Source organism: Sitodiplosis mosellana, unplaced genomic scaffold, assembly GCF_009176505.1.
Source record: "Sitodiplosis mosellana isolate CC-2019 unplaced genomic scaffold, AAFC_SMos_1.0 Smas_scaffold_1, whole genome shotgun sequence".
NCBI classification, from domain to species: Eukaryota; Metazoa; Arthropoda; class Insecta; order Diptera; family Cecidomyiidae; genus Sitodiplosis; species Sitodiplosis mosellana.
The window spans coordinates 8,866,756-8,886,936 of record NW_022595244.1 but is presented as its reverse complement, the minus strand read 5'-3'; the positions used below and the strand labels follow the sequence as shown (position 1 = coordinate 8,886,936).

At 38.3% G+C, this 20,181-nt stretch overlaps 1 protein-coding gene across 6 annotated transcripts in view; it reads left to right on the top strand.

The window, feature by feature from the left end:
* Nucleotides 1–20,181, top strand: part of LOC129573855 (interference hedgehog) — a 46,817-nt gene that overhangs the window by 11,314 nt on the left and 15,322 nt on the right. For 3 of the 6 annotated variants that reach the window (XM_055455003.1, XM_055455010.1, XM_055455018.1), the window contains exon 2: nt 12,594–12,663. The exons of 2 other annotated variants lie outside the window; for them this stretch is intronic. The gene's annotated coding sequence lies outside the window, so the exon portion shown is untranslated. Of the gene's footprint in view, nt 1–10,304; nt 10,373–12,593; nt 12,664–20,181 lie in introns of those variants that run through there. One more of the 6 variants, XM_055454995.1, reaches the window with a different exon arrangement.

Here is a 20,181-nt window from a genome sequence, read left to right as displayed (position 1 = left end):
CTCTCTCTCTCTCTCTCTCTCTCTCTCTCTCTCTCTCTCTCTCTCTCGACACAACGAATCAATTTTACGACCGAAACGTAAACGTTACTCTTCGTCCTCTCTGCGCGAAATGGTCACACAAATAAAAAATCAACCTAAGCGATCGGATGACCGATTCTTTCGTCACATTGAAACTAGTAAACAGATAAATCATACACTCTGAATTTTGTGAAAATGTCAACGTCGATCTTCACTTCGAATGGTTTTTGTTGTTGTTGTGCGAAACGAATGCAATATTACATATGTTATGAAGTATGTATAACTTATCTGCGTGCTATACTGATTAAAATGTCGAAATCTCGCCTAATTAAAATAGCTGTTTCTCTTTCTCGAATGAAAATTTATTAACAACCGAGGTGCGAGTGATGGGAATTACTTTGGCTCCGTAAATGAGCTTCTGCCGCTGACGATGGGAGAGAGATAAAAATTAAGCGATTCCATTCTATCTATTTTTAATGAATAAATTCAATTTTTATTGACCGACTCTTTCGATTGGAGTAGCAAAATTTCAACGAGTAAAACCACTTCGTTTTATTTATCTATATTTAAATAATTTGAAATGAGTTCCAATGCAAGCCATAAAAATCAAACATTTATTATTTATGTATGACCATGGCGATAACATTTGTCGATAACTCGAATCGGTTGCTCGAGCAAACGAGAGAGAGAAGGCGCGCTTGGCATGCAAAAAAGAAGAAGTTTCAATGTGTGTAATATGTGTGTAATAAAAGGAAAAGAAAATAAAATTGCTCGCTTCCAATCGCAAAGGATGTTTACTTAGAATTGTAAATATTTTACATTCACACTAGCCAGACATCGACGACGACGACGATGATGACGATGACGATGATTGTCGAGGCAAAAACGTTGCCATTCAATTATTGGGCTGTTGTCTGCCTTTGGCATTCGTTAAAATCGATCGAATAACAGCTAAAATCACACTTAGCTGATTAAAGCAGAAACGGCTGCTGAGTGAGAAGAAGTTATGACAACTTGCATGCTGTCAAACGGGTTATTTCAGCTATCACGCATTTCAGAAATCATCTCTCTGTCGCACTGGCCGTGTATCGAATCATTTCTTGAAATGGCACATTATGGACTTTTATCGTTGTGTCATTGGTATCCGTTGAGCGTATTTTTAGATAATGAAGACGATCGAATTAAGCAATCATACACGTATGAAGATGAGAAAACCTGTGTGCCGTGGCGAGAATTAGTCGAAGGAGAAGATGTATACGGAGAGAAAGAAAGAAAAGTTCAACGGTTTTTAATGTTATTGGCATAGAATTTATTTAGCACTTGTGGCTTCAGTTTGCAGTTATCATTTCTTGAACATTCTTGGCTCTCGGTTAGGTTCAGCTCAGCATCGAAGGCGCGCGCGCGCGATTGACAGGTTTCGTTGCCATGCAATTTTGTATTTGTTTAATGCCATTGCAAGCGATATCTTTTATTTGCAAATCGTCTGAATGGATGTGTGTGTGTGTGTTTGAGTATGCGTGTTCATTCCATTAAAAAATGATTTGTCGCTATGTTGCTATGCGACTGGTTTTTGCCACAATCAAACCTTCCGAGAGCGCAAAAGAAAGAGACCAAGCGAAAGACTCTATCGATATAGCCAATACCGAAGAAAAAAAACCGAGTGATTTTTTTAATTGCATGAAAATGTGCATTTTGCAAATGCAGCGGTCGGTTTCGAACTTTGAACAGCAAATATGCGAATCAAACATACACCATTCTTATTTTCGTTGTTGTCGTCTTCGTCGTCGTTATTGTTGTTGCTGTACTCTTGGGTTTTTTTCTCTCTCTCTTGTTGCACGAGAACAATGCAATTCGTTCTCAGTACACGATGTAAAGTACGAAATAAATTGAGACAAGCATAAGCAAATGGGTATAAGCTCATATGTGATGTGAGTAATAACGCCATTTCTTTGGAAGGAAAAATGTGCATGCAAAACGTACGAAACGTTCTGGAAATATGCTATGGTTTGTTTATTGTAAACCAATTTGAATGCATAAACAACGGCAATTGTATTCCAATTTATGTATTTCTTGATTCATTGTTTGCAAGATACTGAGACGAGAGATCCGTTGCGCGCGCGGAGAGAGAGAGAGAGCGAGAACGCAAATTGTAAGAATGGCTGACGCTGCTCGCTCGTTTTTGTTCTGCATTTTGAATTATGCGATAAGCAGGCTAGCACCATTTCCTTCTCGTTTTTTTTTCTGCATCGTTGCGATTTTTTTTCAAAATTGTGCAAAAGAAGAGAAGACGTTTCGTTCTCGAAAAAAATCCAAACCGATTGAACGTTTATGCATGTGATTCAGGGCATAATCGATTTTTACAAGTGTTTATATTTACTTCATGCAGTAAAACGCTGCAGTGTTTCTTGTTTTTTTTACTGCTGATGCAGTTCAAAGTCCCGAGATCTCAGGTCCCGTACTCAGCCTCCTCTCTGGCATTTCGACTGTAAAAGTGCTTATTGCTCGCAAAAAAAAAACTGAAGCGTATACGTGAACACACAATTGCAAACATTAAGAAATGAATGTTATTGAGCGAACATGTTTCATTGTTCAGAACAGCTAATAATTTCCCCTCTATTCGTATCGGTTGTCTCCACTATGCAATTTTGCATTAGCCGATTTATTAGCGCTGTACTGCGAAAAACCAAATTGAATTGCTGCCGCTGCTAGAATCATTTGGGAATACCGCTTTGTATCTCGAACCTTTTCGTTTTCTCGTTTCTTTTTTTTTGCAAGTAAAATGCGCCCAACACATCGTAAAAATGCAGCTAAGTACATTTTATGTGATGTATTCTATACGGCACGTTTGATGGCTTCTAATAAGGCAACAGCTCATTTTCGCAAATTGTACATTTGCCTAGCTCCCTTTCTATCTCTCACGCCATTCCACTGGCTCAGTCTCACTTCATTCCACTGGCAGTGCGATTATAAAATCCTCTTTATGACCACTTACTTCCAGTGTGATTGATAGCGCATTGAAGTAAAACCACAATGCCGTGTGTAAGTGAAACTATTGTTGGTTTCTCAAAATTCTATAAAACTTATTGATTTACTTGCAGAGTTTTTTTCCCCTTCATTCCCAAATAAACGTCAATTTTGACGATAAAAATGTGTTTAACAATTTTTTTTTCTTATAATCTTGACTTTGCTTGACTTTGCGAAAAGAAAAAAAGAACGGAGTCACACAGATAAAATGATAAAATGCATTACATTTGTCCATGACATCATGTTGACAACTGAAATTTAGTATTTTCCGGACGACAACAGCAAGGCAGACATTGTTCGGAGTGAAAGAAGAAGAAGAAGAAAAAAAGCAAGTTAGAAAGAAATATGAATTACATTCTATGACTTTGATCTCACATTGAGATTGACTGCGGGTGGAAATAGTAACGTAATAGTGATAAAAATATACGTTCTTTTTTCTACCTGAATAGAACGAAAAAAAGACAAAAATGTTTGTTTCGACTGAAAACAGCCGAATGCAATAAATAAAGGTATTTGAAGGAAACGATGTGCCAACAACGGTTTCATGCTACGGTCAACCTAAAATCGTAGCAAACACAAATCCTTTTAAAAAATTCCTTCATTTTTCGTCTATTTTTCTCTGTCTCTCATGTGTATGCCATTCGTTCGGAGACATTTGAAGTGAATAAAAAAAAGGTCTTTGGTTTGTTCTGCATAAATGCACCGTAAGTGTCGCCAGTTGTGATAGTACCTATATTTTGCCTTGGTGTCACATACAGGTATAGCAATAAAAAAAAAGTCGATCATCACTCGGTATTGTGCGATCGCCTGCGTTCAAAAGAAAGGCAGACAAATCTGCTGTGTAGACAATTAATACATTTATAGGATAAAGTAGGCACTAGAAAATTTATCGTTTCTTTTTCCGCATTTTCATCATCGAGCCAATATTTGTGCTGTAAAATTTTCAACGGCAACAACAACAACAACAACAGCAAACAACAACAAAAGATGCACACGCACAGTCCAGGTGCTGCCTCATTTTTCATTAAGAACCTTTGTCACCTGATTTTCGCTATGCTTCATAGAAACAGATTTCGTACACATTCGAAAAATATTTAATTTTTCGCATGAATGCTGCAGAAAATTACATTTAAATGTGGGTGCTTGAGAGAAAAAAATTGGGCTGAAGTATAAAATCAAACATTTTGTGCCGGTTTTTCCTTCTGCCGAAACCAAAATGCATTTCACTCACAAAAATCTGTGTATGATATACTTTCGACAGCTGATACATGCGTTGAATCGTTGGATAGCGTGCGCTATTGAATACATAGATGTGTACAGTAAGCCCGTCACACGGTTCCGGTGTGCTATTTTCAGCGCCATTACAGTGCATAAGCCATGAACACATTACAAATTCCTATAATTTATCATAATTTTTGTGAAAGGCGTTCTTCGTTCTACTTCATCTTGTTGACTTGCGTTCCATGCGAATCAGACAGATTAAGCCGAGCGTTGCGTACACTGTAACTCGCGTGCATGGAACCTAGAAGTTGACATGATAGGTTTAAAGTGTTAGTCGTCATCATCAATGGCCTCATTAAAAACGAACAAACAACGAATAAAAATTGACGATAAAAAAATTCCCGGCTCATAACTGTTAATTTGGGGGAATGTGTGAATGCTTGCGATAATTTCTGCACTTATCGAAAATGCGGAAAATGATTCGGAAATTGGTTTCAATCCAAATTATTTTCACTCGTCCTGCGCCCGTACCGCCGCACAAAAGGCTTTAAAAGATATATAATCGCTATAAAATCAAAAGCACCGGTGCTATAAATTTCCACTTAATGGGTTTGGTTGCGCGATTATTTTGTCTGCGCTCTCCGCTTTGCCATTTCATTTTAATATTGTTCATTCGGTTCTTTCGTTCGAATTTGAAATTCGATGGGATTCGCGGCTTTTTATGATGATTCATCGTGAATTGATTGCCGGTTTGTGATTGTTTTTTTTTTCGTTCATCTGTCTTCTTTGTTCAAATCGGAATATATATATATATATATATATATGTTGGAAGAGGTGCGTATAGGTATCAAAACACTTGTTCTTGCCTGTTCATGTTGTGCGCGTTGTCATTTTGGTCATCTCTTGTTGGTGGCATATTTTCAGTTCGTTAACGCAAACAAACAAGCATAAATCAGGACCATAAAAATAAACAATAAACGCGCCGAAAAAAAGTCAAAACAATTTTGTGGACTTGAAAAGAACATCTTGCGAATTATCGACACACTCACACAATAAATCGCGCTGTCGATTTAAATGATTTTTCCATTTTTAATGCGTTCCGAACCAGATTTGCGGTGATCTCCATTTGTGGAATAAATTGCCGAAAACAAAACGACACGAAACGGTGTAAAGGTTATATCTTTTGTGTGTGATTTCATTTCCCTCTTCTTCTGGATGCCTCGAACTAGTTTTTAATTAAAAAAAATTCAAAGCCGCAAAGTATATTTTATGGCCAAACAAAAACCGAAGTGTCTTTAATCACAATGAAAAGTAGTCGAGTGAATTCAAATTGGATCACGGTATATGTGTGTGGATTTGTCCAATCGATGAGCCATGCTCTTGGAATGCATTTGAGAACCGTGCGAATGTTTTTGGTTCGCATATCAAACATGGAAGCAAGCGAATATCTCAGCGAAAATCGAATGAGACAACGAAAACATCACCTGAAAGTGCAACAAACACACTTGAGCACCAAACTGGTATACGACAACGGTGTGCAGAGATTCGTGCGCCCGTTGCGAAGAACCAGTGATTGAGTGAGCGAAAAAGGCGCAGCGTGAACGAGAGAGAGAACACAGATAAAGAGACGAAGAGAGTTGACGCTGGCTTTTGAACTAACACAAGCATTGCGCTTATAAAAGCCATTCACCTTTAATTTATGCGCGCTGAGCTGCCTCTTTGAGCATTTGGCTCAACACAAGCATTCCACATTTCAAGATATATACTCACATACGTGTGTGTGTGTGTGTGTGTGTGTGTGTGCAATGTGCATGCGCCGTCTACGCCAAATACACACGCCTGATGCCTATGCCAGAAGAACGCGATGTGTACAGACACGAAAAATACTTCACATCGGCAAACAAGTTATTTTCGTCTCGTTTGCCAAAGAATAAATGATGACAGTTTGCATGATGTGTGAACTTGAATAAATACGATCGTGCCGCGCACGAATTGCGCTACATCATTTTCGTATTGGATTTTCGTTTTCCGCCAAACAGAAGAAGAAACGAAACCAATACGGTTGCCTTTTACTCTTCTCGGATAGTTCTGTCTGAGCGCAACTCTTGCGCGTCGTAGAGATATTGGGCTAAACGGATCCATCGACGCGCAAACAGGAGACAGACAAACAGACAGAGTAAACGCACATTTGAGACACAACTCACTTTTATTTTAATGAAAATTTATTGCCCTCCGAAAATATGAGCATTAAGTTTTGACGGGAGCTGAATGAAATGAAATTGGGAGATGTCAAAAATCTCAGCGCGCGATAAATATGAAAATTAAATGCAAACACAAACTCACACACACATCAAATACCAGAGCATACTCAAACTCCCTTTTTTATATTTTGATTTCTTTGTGACCGTTCATTTTCGCTTTTGAATTTTTCATGCAACATCAATTATGTCACACCAGAATAACTCGCATCAGACCAAATTCTACTACTCCGCATCGTCGCTGTTGCTGTTGTTACGCTACTGAATCGGACCGAAAACTGTGTCGCATTCAAATTAAGTGATTCCCAAACCAAAAGTCACGCTCGACACCAATTTAACGTTGTTGAATACCAGCGGAAAATTCAGTTAAATTTTCCTTTGGTCGACTTCATTAGAATGACGTATAGAAGAAACTAGAGATGCAGAGGTTTAAATTATTAAAAATGTCTCGTATCTGCATCCATATAACAACATTTAAATCGTCATCCATCAAGCAATTTTCTCGTTACCAGCATCTGATGCAAACAAAAAATGGCTCCGAATCAAGATCATTTTTCTCAATTTCCGTCTCTTAACAAGCAGTCGTCATTTTACAAATCAAAGTTTTTACATTGCGAGATAACCAACTGGAATTGAATGAAAAAAAAAAAAACGAAACGAACGAAACAAAATTGAAAATTGGTCATTTTTCGATTGAAAAATATGGACCCAATTTTTTTTCCGCTCCTATCGCTCGTTGCATTCGGCAAAAAGGATGCGAGAAAGAGAGTGATATTTAGTAAACACTACAAACACTAATTTCACCACCTAATTATATATTCTTTCGCTTCCTTGGCCACGCTCGTTGAGTGGAACTTCGTACGTTAAATGAGATTGCCAAGACTTAGAAACGGCATAACGAGAGCAGCCAGCAAAAAAATTGAATGAAAATGAAGAGAGCGAGAGGAAAAAAAGCGATCCAATAAATATGCGTAGGTAATAAAAATTGCAGCTGAGTAATAATAACAAGCGATCGAAACAGCAATCACAGGCTTTGGGCAGTTTGAACATACGCACCTACTTATCGATTACGAAGCTGTATCACGCAATTCTGATTCTTGATGGGTTTTTTTCTGCCTTCTTCTTCTTCGGCTGCTTGTTGTGCGCGCGTGCGTATGTTTGTTTCTCGTTGTGCTTTTCTCTTTCTCTCTCTCTCTCTCTCTCTTTCTCTCTCGTTGTTGCTTACGCGCGCGCTGCAAGAACTTGGCTAAAAGTGGCGACAGAAAGCGTAGCTATGCAACACTGTGGCTGTGTGTTAAGCGTATACAATTTTTATACAGTGCTTGCCACTTGATTAATGCATACAACACGAGAAAAAAAACATTGATATGTACTTATGGAGCTGTTACATTCTTGTAGCGATTGTGTGTGCGCTTTTTTTTCTCTCTTCAGTCTGTTCTTTGGCTTGGTCTCGTGTTCGTTTGCATTTATTTGGCGTACAAGTGGCTCAGCAGCCCAACCAATATACAAAAGCAGTCAAGATAAATGTATCGAGAACAAGGATCGAATACTGATGCATTTTTGCATAAATTGAAGGGAAAATTTATATATTTAAAGAGAGACGATGTGGAACGAGTTCGCTTTTTTCGCTCTCTGCTGTTCTGTTCCTGTTCGCGCAACATCCGAATCAAGTTTCGGTTGCTGATATTTCATTTCATGCGCTAAATTGGCTGTGTTGCTAACTGAAAAATATTTTACCGGATAATGTTTTGTGTGTGCACTTTAAATGTAAACAACAACAAAAATTGTGCTTATGCATCGATGATGCGCCCAAGAAAATGCCAAGTATGCGGGCCGAATCGAATGAGCAAAAATAGGATAATTTCGACAATTCACGTCTCTTTTTATAGAAACTAAGTAAATGATATTTTAATGACAAATGGAGAAAGGATTGCAAATAAACGCTTTTGACCATTTTCAGTTGGCCATGAGTCATGGCCCATGACTAATGGAATTTGAATTAATGCAGAATGTGATTCGTTCGCAAAGCGAAATCATTTCGATTGTTATAAATTGTCCGGGAGTTTAAAAATCATCTGTCATCTCCTTCATTCATTCAGAAAAGAGCGAGAAAAAGGGAGGGAGAGAGAATGCCTGTGTCGATTTTTCATTGCAATCCTTAATTCGGTAGCTTTGAGAAACAATCAAAATTCGATATGGGTACCGCCTGCCAAAACAAACAAACGAGCTTAAAATTGATTTAATTTATGTAGAAAAGTGGCCGGACTCACTCTCGGTTGCAATCCGTTCAATTAGTCGGAACGCACATTGCTCACAGAGTTGTGTTGAGTTCCATTTGGATATTCGTTCAATGACGAATAAGAACACACGGCTATATTTGAAAGTTGCGTGAAAGTAGGCGACTTGCAGCAGAACCATTTGTGGTAAAAATCTCTTTAAATGACACAACCACTCATACGGCATTTATGGTGTTTAAACATACTTTATGCAGGCACTTGCATATTGTCTGTGTGTTGGTGCTGTGTGCACAATAATAATTAATTTCATTTCGGCTGAACGGTTGAGGCGATTGCATTTCAATATGTCGTTACTTCAACGTTCAATGCAAGATAGATGAATTATGGAGAGTCATGAATTGACTTGAGCGCTTCGTATTGCAAACATCCCTTTGGGCCAATCTTCATCCAATTCCATTAGACAGATAGAGCGAACGAATGATGAGGAAAGGAAGAGGAACAACGGGAAAAAAAGAGCAGAAAATAAACCTAAATGAACACAATCGATGAATTACCCAAGAAGTGATCTGGTGTGACTGATTAATGAGTGTGCTAAAAGGATGATGAGATGCATGAATAAAAAAAAATCAACAACAACAACCAGCAACGAACGCCAATAGAAGTGAACCATCTCGCGATGTAACATCGAAACGCTTTAAAAAATATTATGATCTCCGTTGTAAATGTTTGCCAGCGACTAGATTATTTTCTCTTTTTCTCTCTCCCTCTCGATCTATTGCATGTTTGATAGCCGTTTTGATCGTAGGTTGCAATGATTTTCGTGTGAAGGATTATAGAATTCGTTGCTCTTTTTTTTCCTGTGGTCGTCGTCGTCGTTGTTGTTTTATTTTCTTACTCTGCGCCTGTCTGTGCACGCCTTTTATTCGTTCGTATAATTCTTTTAATGCTCGATGTGTACATGGCTTTTGTGAGGCTTGAGAGTATGCACTTACCCATACACTTCGTCTATTTTGCTTTATTATTATCGTCATATCCCATAACTATTATTATTGTTGTCGTCGTCGTAGTCGTCGTTGTTTTTTTCGTTGCATCTTGGTCGAACATTTAGCATTCATTGCCCATAAATATATGAATATTCCGGTGCCAATTGTTGAACACAGCGAATATATACTGCACTTTAGTCAAGTAGAGAGGAGAAAAAAAGAGAACAAACTGTTTTGCTTCATAGGTCGCCTGGCATTTTTTTCCATCTTCTTCTTCGTATTTATATGGAATTGAATACTTTTTTTCATCCACTTTTAAGCAAATTCTTCAATTCTTTACATTTTGTTTCGGCGTGTGTTTTGTTCTCGTTTTTTTTTGTGTGAATTGTGCTTCTTTTTTTCGAATATTTTTTTTCTTCTTTCCGAGCTGTGCATTCGTATGATGATGGTAAGCCTAAGCATCCACGAATGCGATCGAGCTCCGATCTTTTCCAATTTCTTCACATATTTTTTTCTTTCTTCTCTTCTCGTTCCTTCTCACCCGTTTCCATTGAATAGAAAAGAAGAAGAAAAGAAGCGAGCGCAGGCGGCAGCGAACGAAAAATCTCATTTTCTTGGAGATGTTATAAAAGTGAGCATTTTTAAGTCTGATTATTTTCCCATGCACTTTTTTGCACACGTTCGGTTGAAGCGTACGCTTAGAAATAAAAATCGCTGGCAGTATGTGGTTTTTGAGTAGTCAGAGAGAGAGAGAGAGAGAGAGAGAGAGAGAGAGAGAGAGAGATATTCTTGCCTTTGCCTTCACATTACGTACAACATTTTTCTTATTAGTTTTATTATTTGTATTATACAGATACCGCGCTCGCGAGCTCGTCCCTCTCTCTCTCTCTCTCTCTCTCTCACTTTATCCATGCCTCAATACCTACCAATTCGTCTGGTTTTTCAGCATTGAAGCAAAGTGCACTCGTTGCCAAGCACATTGAGTCTGCATTGAAGAGAAGCCCATACGGAATATATGTGCATTGTGCATCGATTAGTGTGGCTCGAAAATGCACACTTTTTTAAAATGCACACAATAAAGTCGAGCATAACCACTGGAGCCATACCGATTTTTATCGGCACACTGTGTGTGTATGTGTGAATAGTTCATTTTCGAGCTGCTCTAGCACAATCGATGACTTTTCACATTGTTGTAGCCTTTTGTCTTTTCAATCTTGTTGTAAAAGCCATTTTGCGTTCAGTTTTTTTCTTCCAAGGCTTGCCGGATTTATATACATTACAATGAACTTGAATTCTGGCTCAGGCATCGGCATTGAGATTAGGGACACAAATTATTATTTCAACTAAATGGAAAAACCTGAACGAAACACTACCAACACAACACAGTGAAGCTCATCCACATTGCAACATCGACGATACAATGTAATCGCTATAACAATTACGCAAAATATTGAGAGAGAGAGAGAGAGAATTTCATTCTTTCCGTTTCTTTTGTCTTCGATACACAATATAGGAGCCGGAATTTTGTTCTCACTAGCCCTCTCTTAGCAAATGCTTCCTTTTTTCCACGGAAATAATGAACATATTTTCATTTCTTGAGAAACTGCACCGAACGAGAGAAGAAGAAAATTTAATAATGATAATGTGTTTGCAATGACTTCCTGTGTGCCACGTATTGTGTAACCCGGCACGTCACACTAAAACACTCATGGGTTCATGAAAAAGTGTAACCATTCAATGCGATCTAATGCATGGCCGTATGAAGGCAGCTTAGGACAGATCATCGTCGACATCATCATTCGATTGCTATTTGAATATGTAAACGGATTAGCGGATGCTAAGTCCCAGACACACAGTGAATCGCTTATAAACAATTTTTATCTGTTTTTATGACTGCTATTTTTGACATCAGATTCGATTTCACCGAGTCTCCGGTGTTATTGTATTTTATTTTTTTTGTTTAGTCGTGCCGCTTGTGATTTATACGCAGCTGAATTGAGAATACACTCAATAGCTATGAAATCATCTCCGCCTTTAATCGCTTACGTGTGTGCTTTTCTCGCCATTCACTCTCAATTATTTTAAACGATTCGATGCATAAGTTGAATTAAAATAAATTCTTCTACTAGGACGCTCATTTCCATCGAGTGTCGGTGTGAAACTGAACTGATTTTAATATTGATAACATTGTGATTGTTTTTTCTTCACCTCAAAAGGTCTTGATGCCGAGATGCACTTGAATAGATTACATGAAATTAAATTTAATTTAAAAACTTGCACCAGCCGACGTGTGTGTGTGTGTGTGTGCGTGCGCGACTGCGATGGCATTTGGTCAATTCTAAAAATGGTGCGCCACACCAAGCGAATGCATAAACGAGCGAGCAACAGATAGGCGAAATTGATTGCAGTTAAAATGCGAATGAAATAAAATGCAAATTGCCAATTTATATTTTAAATGGCTTTATTTTTGGTGACGCCAGCTCGTGAAGGCAATGTAACGTGCAATTTTAAGTGCTGCCGGCACTGAGATGTGGCGATGGTGTGTCTGTGTATGTGTGTAACTGTGTGGTTTCAACTTATAAAGAAATATATACGATCAATTGTGTAGGATCAGTCAATTGAGCGACAGTCAAAATGTTTATGCTGATCCATTGAAAATCAATACGAATTTGCGTTGCTGCTGATTTGAAATACAAATTAATATGTGACCGCCTGAGTGTGCTCCACGCATTGCGGCCTTTGTAAAAAGAAGCAAACATGACCATTTTTTTCTCTTTCGAATATCAAAAAAGAGTTCTTTGAAATTCTATCTGATGAACACTAATTCATTTGTATTTTCTTTTTATTGGCAGATTGCAACAGTTGCTGGAACTGACAATGAAAAGACTGCATCGTAGCGATTCCTTCGATAAAAACTAATCGGTATGCGCCTATTCAATGGTATTTCTAATTTAATATGTCAACTTTTCGCGGTAATAATTTGAACAGCGCAGAGAGAGAGATCGTTGGAAATGAATATTTGATAATTGGATATGAAAATATGAAAACGTCGAATGCGATGCAAACGAAATGCATTTGTAACGGTATGACATTTCAATGCGCACAAAACAATAACAACAACGACGACAGCAACAACGGCTTTTATTTTGCTTTTAAACGTACATCCAATTCAATTTATAGCTACGTGACACTTGTTGCAGTTGGCGCTTTTATGCTTTGTCAATCCATTTACAGATAGTGGATAATGTGTGTGTGTTTGTGCTTTTTACAAAGTATATTACTTATCGGTCATTGATTTATTTCTACAAAATGGTTAACTGTGATGAAGAAAAAGAAAAAAAACATGGAAAAATAAATTACCCGCGTTCATCGTTCATATTTGTTCACTTTTCGACTCTTTCTCTCTCTCTCTCTCTCTCTCTCTCTCTCTCTCTCTCTCTCTCTCTCTCTCTCTCTCTCTCTTACACACAACTCAAGATGCAATTGAAGGTTTCATTCTAGAAATGTACTTGTTTTTCGTTGCTGCATATGCAACTCACGGTGCATTGTACACGAGAACGGAGTGAGAGAAAATCGGTAAAATTGGAAAGAGAGAAAATAAGCAGATGAAAAAAAGCCTGATCACTCTGGACAAGAAGAGCAAAAGATGAGAAGGTATTCAATAAGAATGTGGCCATAAAAAACAATATCTGACAAGAATTGCGCTTGTAATTTTATACATGATGTGCTCGTGTGTATGCTGTGTTCTCTGGACTTTATAGCCGTTATGTAACAGGTTTCATGTTCACTGTGCGCGCACATACGTATAATGACAATAATTTATAGCAATAATAAATCTGTGCGATTTGTGTACGCTGCTTTAATGTAGCCACTTGAACGGAAATCATCTCACGTTTTTTTTGTTCGTTGCTCTTCGATTCATTTCGGTTCGGTTCAGTTTTCTCTTCAGCAAAGTTTTGTTTTTCATTTCTTTGCTCCGTTTTTTTCGCCTTGTTGCTCACATCAACCAACAACAACTACAACAACAGCACATTGATATCAAGTGATCCGGCAATGATTAAAAACCACAATCACGCTTATTTCGTTAAGTTTCAACCCATCCCATCGCATTGCAATCGGAGATGTAGTCCTGAAGGAGTTTCGTCGAATTGAAGTGTTTACTAATTATTTCCACTGTGAATATAGACAAGCATCATAATAATCAAAACGTGTTTAATTGAGCACGAAACAAGCAACAGCCGATTAATGCGATGACGCGAAATGATGAATGAAATGCGTTTTATCACAAACGAATGCACTGTGATTGAACTAATTCATTTGGCTGTTGTTGCTGTTGCAAAATGTTTGTTCATTTCCATGCGTTGACGCGATCTGACGATGATTATTACAGACGCACAAGCGAAATAATTGCTAATTAAATAATATTGCTTTGGCTAATGCATTGCCAGCATAAAAGTATGTCAACGCAAATCGACAGGCCGCTGCCTACGGCAAGCTAGCAAACGAAATGTTCTGAATGAGTCACACACACAGCAAATGCTCAATCCGATGGGATTTCATATAGTCGACGCATTTCTTGCCTCATATTCTGGCAATATTATTAGCTTGACTTGTTGGTGCGCTGTTTTGGTTTCTGGGCTTGAATTTATATAATTTAAAATGACACACTCACTCGTCTCAGTGGACGTTTTTTTTGTCTGTTTTTTTTATTCCTTTGCAATTTCTCTTCTCCGTATGTGTCGAAACCAAGTAAATCGAACACTGAACATGATCTCAACTCCGTTCTTTGCCCATATTACACTCTCTTATTCTTTTGCATCAAATTCCAAATTCACTGGAATCTTCTCGCATTACATTTGATTGCGGCTGTGCTGTAATTCTGCTAATGACATGTAAAATCGCTTATAATTGACACGATGAAGTGGCTATTTATTTGTGGATGCTTAATTTTGCTTTGTTTCATTTCGACTCCATTTCAAAACAGATACAATGCGTGTGGCGGCTGTTGAACGTCAAAGTCATTTGAGGCGACGCGAGCGCCCCCAATTTCAAAGGGCACATCAATGTAATTTAACATTTCAAATCGGAACTAAACAGCGCGCCAATTCGAAATATAGGAAAATATAGTGTCAACAGCCGCACCATGATACAATGCACTGTGTATATGATATGCGTGGATTTTTCGCGTAACCAATTGAAATGCATTTCGAATTGGAGTCTGGGGTTGGATGTGTTTGTGTGTTGCATTTATTCGTAACATTATCCGCAAATGATTTGATTTTGCACTCTCAATGTGTGTATAGTATATAAATCTGGAATTATACATGATTCCGAGAGAGAGAAAGAGAGAGAGAGAGAGAGAGCGCGCGCGCGTTAAATGGGCAAACATGCGGTTAATCGGATCCCAATGGGAAAAAAAATTAAACAGATTTGAAACAGGCTGTCTTCATTCCATTCGGTTTGTTGCCTTTTGCGCTCCGTTCATCTCTCGCTCCCTCTCTTTACCTTTCTCCTCCATTAAAAAAGTGCACATCTTTCGAAGAGCGCAGTTGTGAGTCGAATTAATTTTGCGGCTGTTGATGATAATGATGGTTAACACGAAAGTCCAATAATGGTTAACGCGATTATACGTATTATACGAAATTATATAAAGGAAGAGGTGTGATGCTTGTCGAATGCAAGTGATTTTATTTCGTTTGCTTGCTCGCTTACTCACTTGCTACGCCGGGCAACAAATTATTGTTATCGTGCATTCGGATTAGGATTCAAGTTGCTTTGCTCCTCTCTAAATTCCAATCGATTGAAAATAAAATGATCAGAATGGCGACGCGAAATTGCGTTAGATTCTTCGATCGCATTTTGTGAACATATCAACGAATGGAGCGAATTGAGCAAAGGAATTTTTCAACTCTCGACAATGTCAACAATTTCACCGTTGCATACATGGAACGCAAACAGAAAAAAAAAGTCAAACCACTCGTGGTTTGATATTGTGTTTGTGGCTACTTTGGGTTTTGTTGCTCTCTGTCTCTGATGATGGAAAACGACTAAAAATACCACGAAAACAGAAAAAAAGAGACGAAACGAACAGTGTCGCGCTGTTACAACAAGGCATTATACACACTTTAAACGTTTTTCCATCACTCTGCTGCTGATGATGTGCCGATCGTACATGCGAGACAGGTATTTTATGTGCGTTCACAGCCTTTATGCCAGCTAGTGGTTTTTGTTCCGTTCTGCACACGAGCACACAAAACGAACGAACGAGCGAGCAAGCGAGGCAGATCCATGCTCGATGCAAGAGTGCTTCTTTTTCCATCAGAGTTCGCGCATTAAGCATGCAGAACAAGTACTATCCTCAAGCGGAATGTTTTCGTTGTGAGATGCTGTGCGTTATAACATATATCTGTATGTATTTTGTTCTGTGATTTTTATTCCTTAATTTTCTTTTCATTCGAAATTCTTTTGGATTCACATATATATCGTTTGGTCTTGCTTTCTCAACGCCTTCATCGCGTATGCATCGCTCGTCTCTTCCATGTTCTACACTGTCTCTCATCATACATTTTCCACACAATCCTTGTACTGCACTGATTGTCGTTCGATTTTTTTTTCCTCGTTTCGCTGTTTGCTGTGATTCCAAGACTATGTACGAAACGAAAAAAATCTTACGTACGCTCGGTATCACAGCATCGCAGTTTATTCGGAATGAAGTAACACACCGAAAAAAAAACGACAACAACGATGACGATGGAAAACAAAAAAGAAACGCGCACATTAACCAACTTTTCGTTTTGAGTATATACTGCATTTTAATATACATTTTGTGTATAACGTGCATCCCAGTGCAGAGATAACAAAGGAAGCCAAATGGGCGAGTACAGCGGAAAAGAGAACGGAGATCGAGCGAAACACGATTAAATTGAATAAAATAAAAGGCAAGCAAAAAAGAAGAAAACAAAAACGAAGAAATGGGAAAAAGGCAACATCACCACCACCACCAGCAACAACAACCATGTAGACGCGCGTTCACATATAACTGAACTTGTTCATTTTAATCAATTTCCAATAAAATGTTGTACCTTTTTACCAAAGCCCAATGCGAAATTCCTTTGGTGATGCTCTTTGACTCTCTGATCTATCTTCGGTCGGTCCCGCACACACACACACACACAAAACCACGTTCCGCTTGTGATCTCGACGGTTCGCTTCTGTTTTGCTACGCAACCTCTGGCGCAAATGAACTACAACCATTTCATGGTTCACAATTGTAATATATATATTACACGCCGAACAGTAGAAGACAGTACCTGCCAAATAGATAAATGCTTTTTAGTGTACTGGACCATCGAAATTTATAGAGTTGTTTACGTACAAAATCTCTTAGAGCTGTACAGTGCACAGAAACACCCGCACTCGACACAACTTTCATCGTCATCGTCATCGTGGCCGTAATTTATTTCGCAAAATGCCAGACGATGACAAGATCGCGCGTTGATCATGATGACTGAGACGGGAATTTTATTATGATTATTGTGAAACCTGTGCTCCGTCGATATTTGGCTCTCACTCTTGCCTTGCCAGTCCTGTCGCTGCTGCCACTGAGCCAAGCCGAGCCAAATTGATGTATAATACGCGATACATTTCAATGTGCCATGGATGCCACAATCGAGATAAGTAAAACGCACAACGGCACAAAATTATATATGCGTTCACATTTCGAATTGGCCATAAACAAAATCTCGCCAATTAATTTTCGGCTTTTTTCCGCGATCGTCGTCGTTCTTACTTACTTTTCTTCATTGTTTACGTTCGCAAGCATGCATACACACATGCACACACGGCCCAGTATTTTGCTGATCTTTCCCGTTCATAGCATTTGCCATGACACTCTCGCGATTTCCACCAAGCGAACAGCGAGTGTAAGTGAGCGAAAAGATGACAACGACGACGCTGCAACAGTATCAGCTAAAGGACCAAACGAAAAGAAACCAAAACATTTAATAAGCGCTTTTTTCTCCACCGTTCAGCATTTCTCATTCAGTTTCATTTATTTTTGCGGTACATTTTCCATTTCTTAGAATTCGTCGTTATCTGTTCGCGTTCGACTTGGTTTGCTCCTTGTGAATTTTGGTTTTCAGCATTGAATTTTGGTGCTGTATTTTTCGTTCTTCTTTTTCCTGGCTTAAATTTGCCGGTAAATTAATATTGTATTCCATTAATTTTATGTGCAATTCTGTGGGCGAATCATGATGAAAACGGTACGGAAATACAACGGGATTCAAAATGTATATAAAAAAATCTTTAATATGCCAACAAAATATTATTTTCTCTTTTTTTGTTGGTTATTGGGTTAATGAACTTCAACCGCAAATAGCCGGAATACGTATTGTATTCGGGGCAAATTACGCTGTCACTCATTTTCAACGTTATTATGACGTTCGCATATTCTTGCAATAATTTATATCCTGAAACTTTTATTAACTTCTAAACTCAACAGTTTCGGCCATAAATCACTGTGGTGTGTGTACGTAATTCTGCACTTGAAGAATGGAATGAAGTGTTAGGGTATTGTTCGAAGTTGTTTTTCTCTACTTCTTTTAATTAATTTCCTTCCGAGTGAATCGATCAAAATTGTTGACCGCATTTCCGACAGGGATTAAGTTCTAAGCGGAAATACATGCAACGGAATGACAATGGCAATACCTTTGGACTGCGTGACAATGGCTCACTTTCGATGCTGTTCGAACAATTGAAACCACATCAATTGAAACTTTAGAACTCAATGGCGTTCAAGTTCTAAAGAACTTGATGTTGTCAATGAAAGGAGAGATTCCAACAGCAAAGCGTCTGCTGTGTGCGGTAGGTCGATGGTTTAATCGAAAAATCAATTTCCTTTGAATGGAATGGTACGAAATGCTGTCGACTCATTTCGATGTTTCGAAAACATCACGGAGAGGAAATGAAATATGCCTAATCTTTCAGACATGTTGAGTGCAAATTGAGACAAATTGGAGTGAATCGACACAGCACAATGTACACGTCGTGTGCCACACATATTTCCAGATTGAAATTGTGTAAATATTGATAAATTGCGCGTTACTTCCTTCCTCATTAACTTTTACTAATTGACACGATGTTTTTTTTGCGGTTGTTATGGTTTGAATTCAAGCCGTGATCAAATAAGGAGTGCCTTTCTTCTCCGAACGACAGTAAAAAAAAACATGAATTTAGTGATTGAATAACGATTAGATGAAGGTTGGAACACATTAAAATGCAGCAAATGAATTTGCGTGATAAATTTCCATTACAATGTTTCACAAATCCAATTAGCCATTTTAACTCTTTAAGTGTTGCACCCGATTAAGGTGAAATGCATGCGTCAGCAGTGATGTCGCATTTGGCAACAGGAGAGAAAAACACGAAACACTTTGTAGTTGAATTAAAGTGTTAAGTAACCTTTTTTGTTCCGTCTGTTGATTGCAATCGATTGCATACTTCAAAAGTGTTCAATTACACACACCGGAGGAGTGCTCCTTTAGCAAATTGGAGTCATGGAAAAAGAGTAATAATGGAAATAACGGTACATTGATGGCCTAAGGCGTAAGCATTCATTCAGAACTTAAGCACCAATCGGTTTGATGCGTATGCAGTCTTCGGTGGTTCAATCATTTCGGAGCGGAAGGAATCCATACAAATTGGTGCTGCTTCAATTTAAACTCAGGTCTAATGAATGCCAAAACTTACGTCATACCGAACATTATTGCTCATACCGTGGTTAGAAAGCCACCGACGTTCATGGAAGAAAAAAAATACCCATTCAAGCCAAAAGTGTTGAGATGAGTGTGCGTGCGTGCGTGCGTGCGTGTGGTGGCCGCAATTTCTGATCGATGATTTGTTAATTGAACCGAAAACCTATTCAAATTCGATTTATGACATTGATCAACATCAACAGATTCCAACGAAAACAAACGAGTTTAAATGTTTCGTTTTGATTCTTTTTTCTTCAAATTTTGGATGGCGTATAATAATAATTCGAATGCTAAAAAAAACTGTAGAATTAATTAATTGATTTTAAAGTTTTGAATGAAACAGCCATCAGCATGAACAAATTTGGAATTTGGTGGGTATTGAATTAGTGATCGATGCAGGCATCTTGTTCCAACAATGGACCGAAGCAAAACTGAAAATAGAGTTGCCCAAACCACAAACAAGAGGAAACGATGCGGACAGAGCGTCAATCAAATAAATTTCTCAATTTAAATTATAGAAAAACAGTGTTTGACGAACAAATATTTGGAGTACAATTCGTTCGAGTTGCGCGCACACAAAAATGCTCGATGATGGGTAGGTGCGTGCGCGAGCCAAAAACCATTTAACAAGCAAAGAGAGAAAGAAAGAATAAGGCAGAGAAAAATCACCGTAGGTGTTCGCACACAA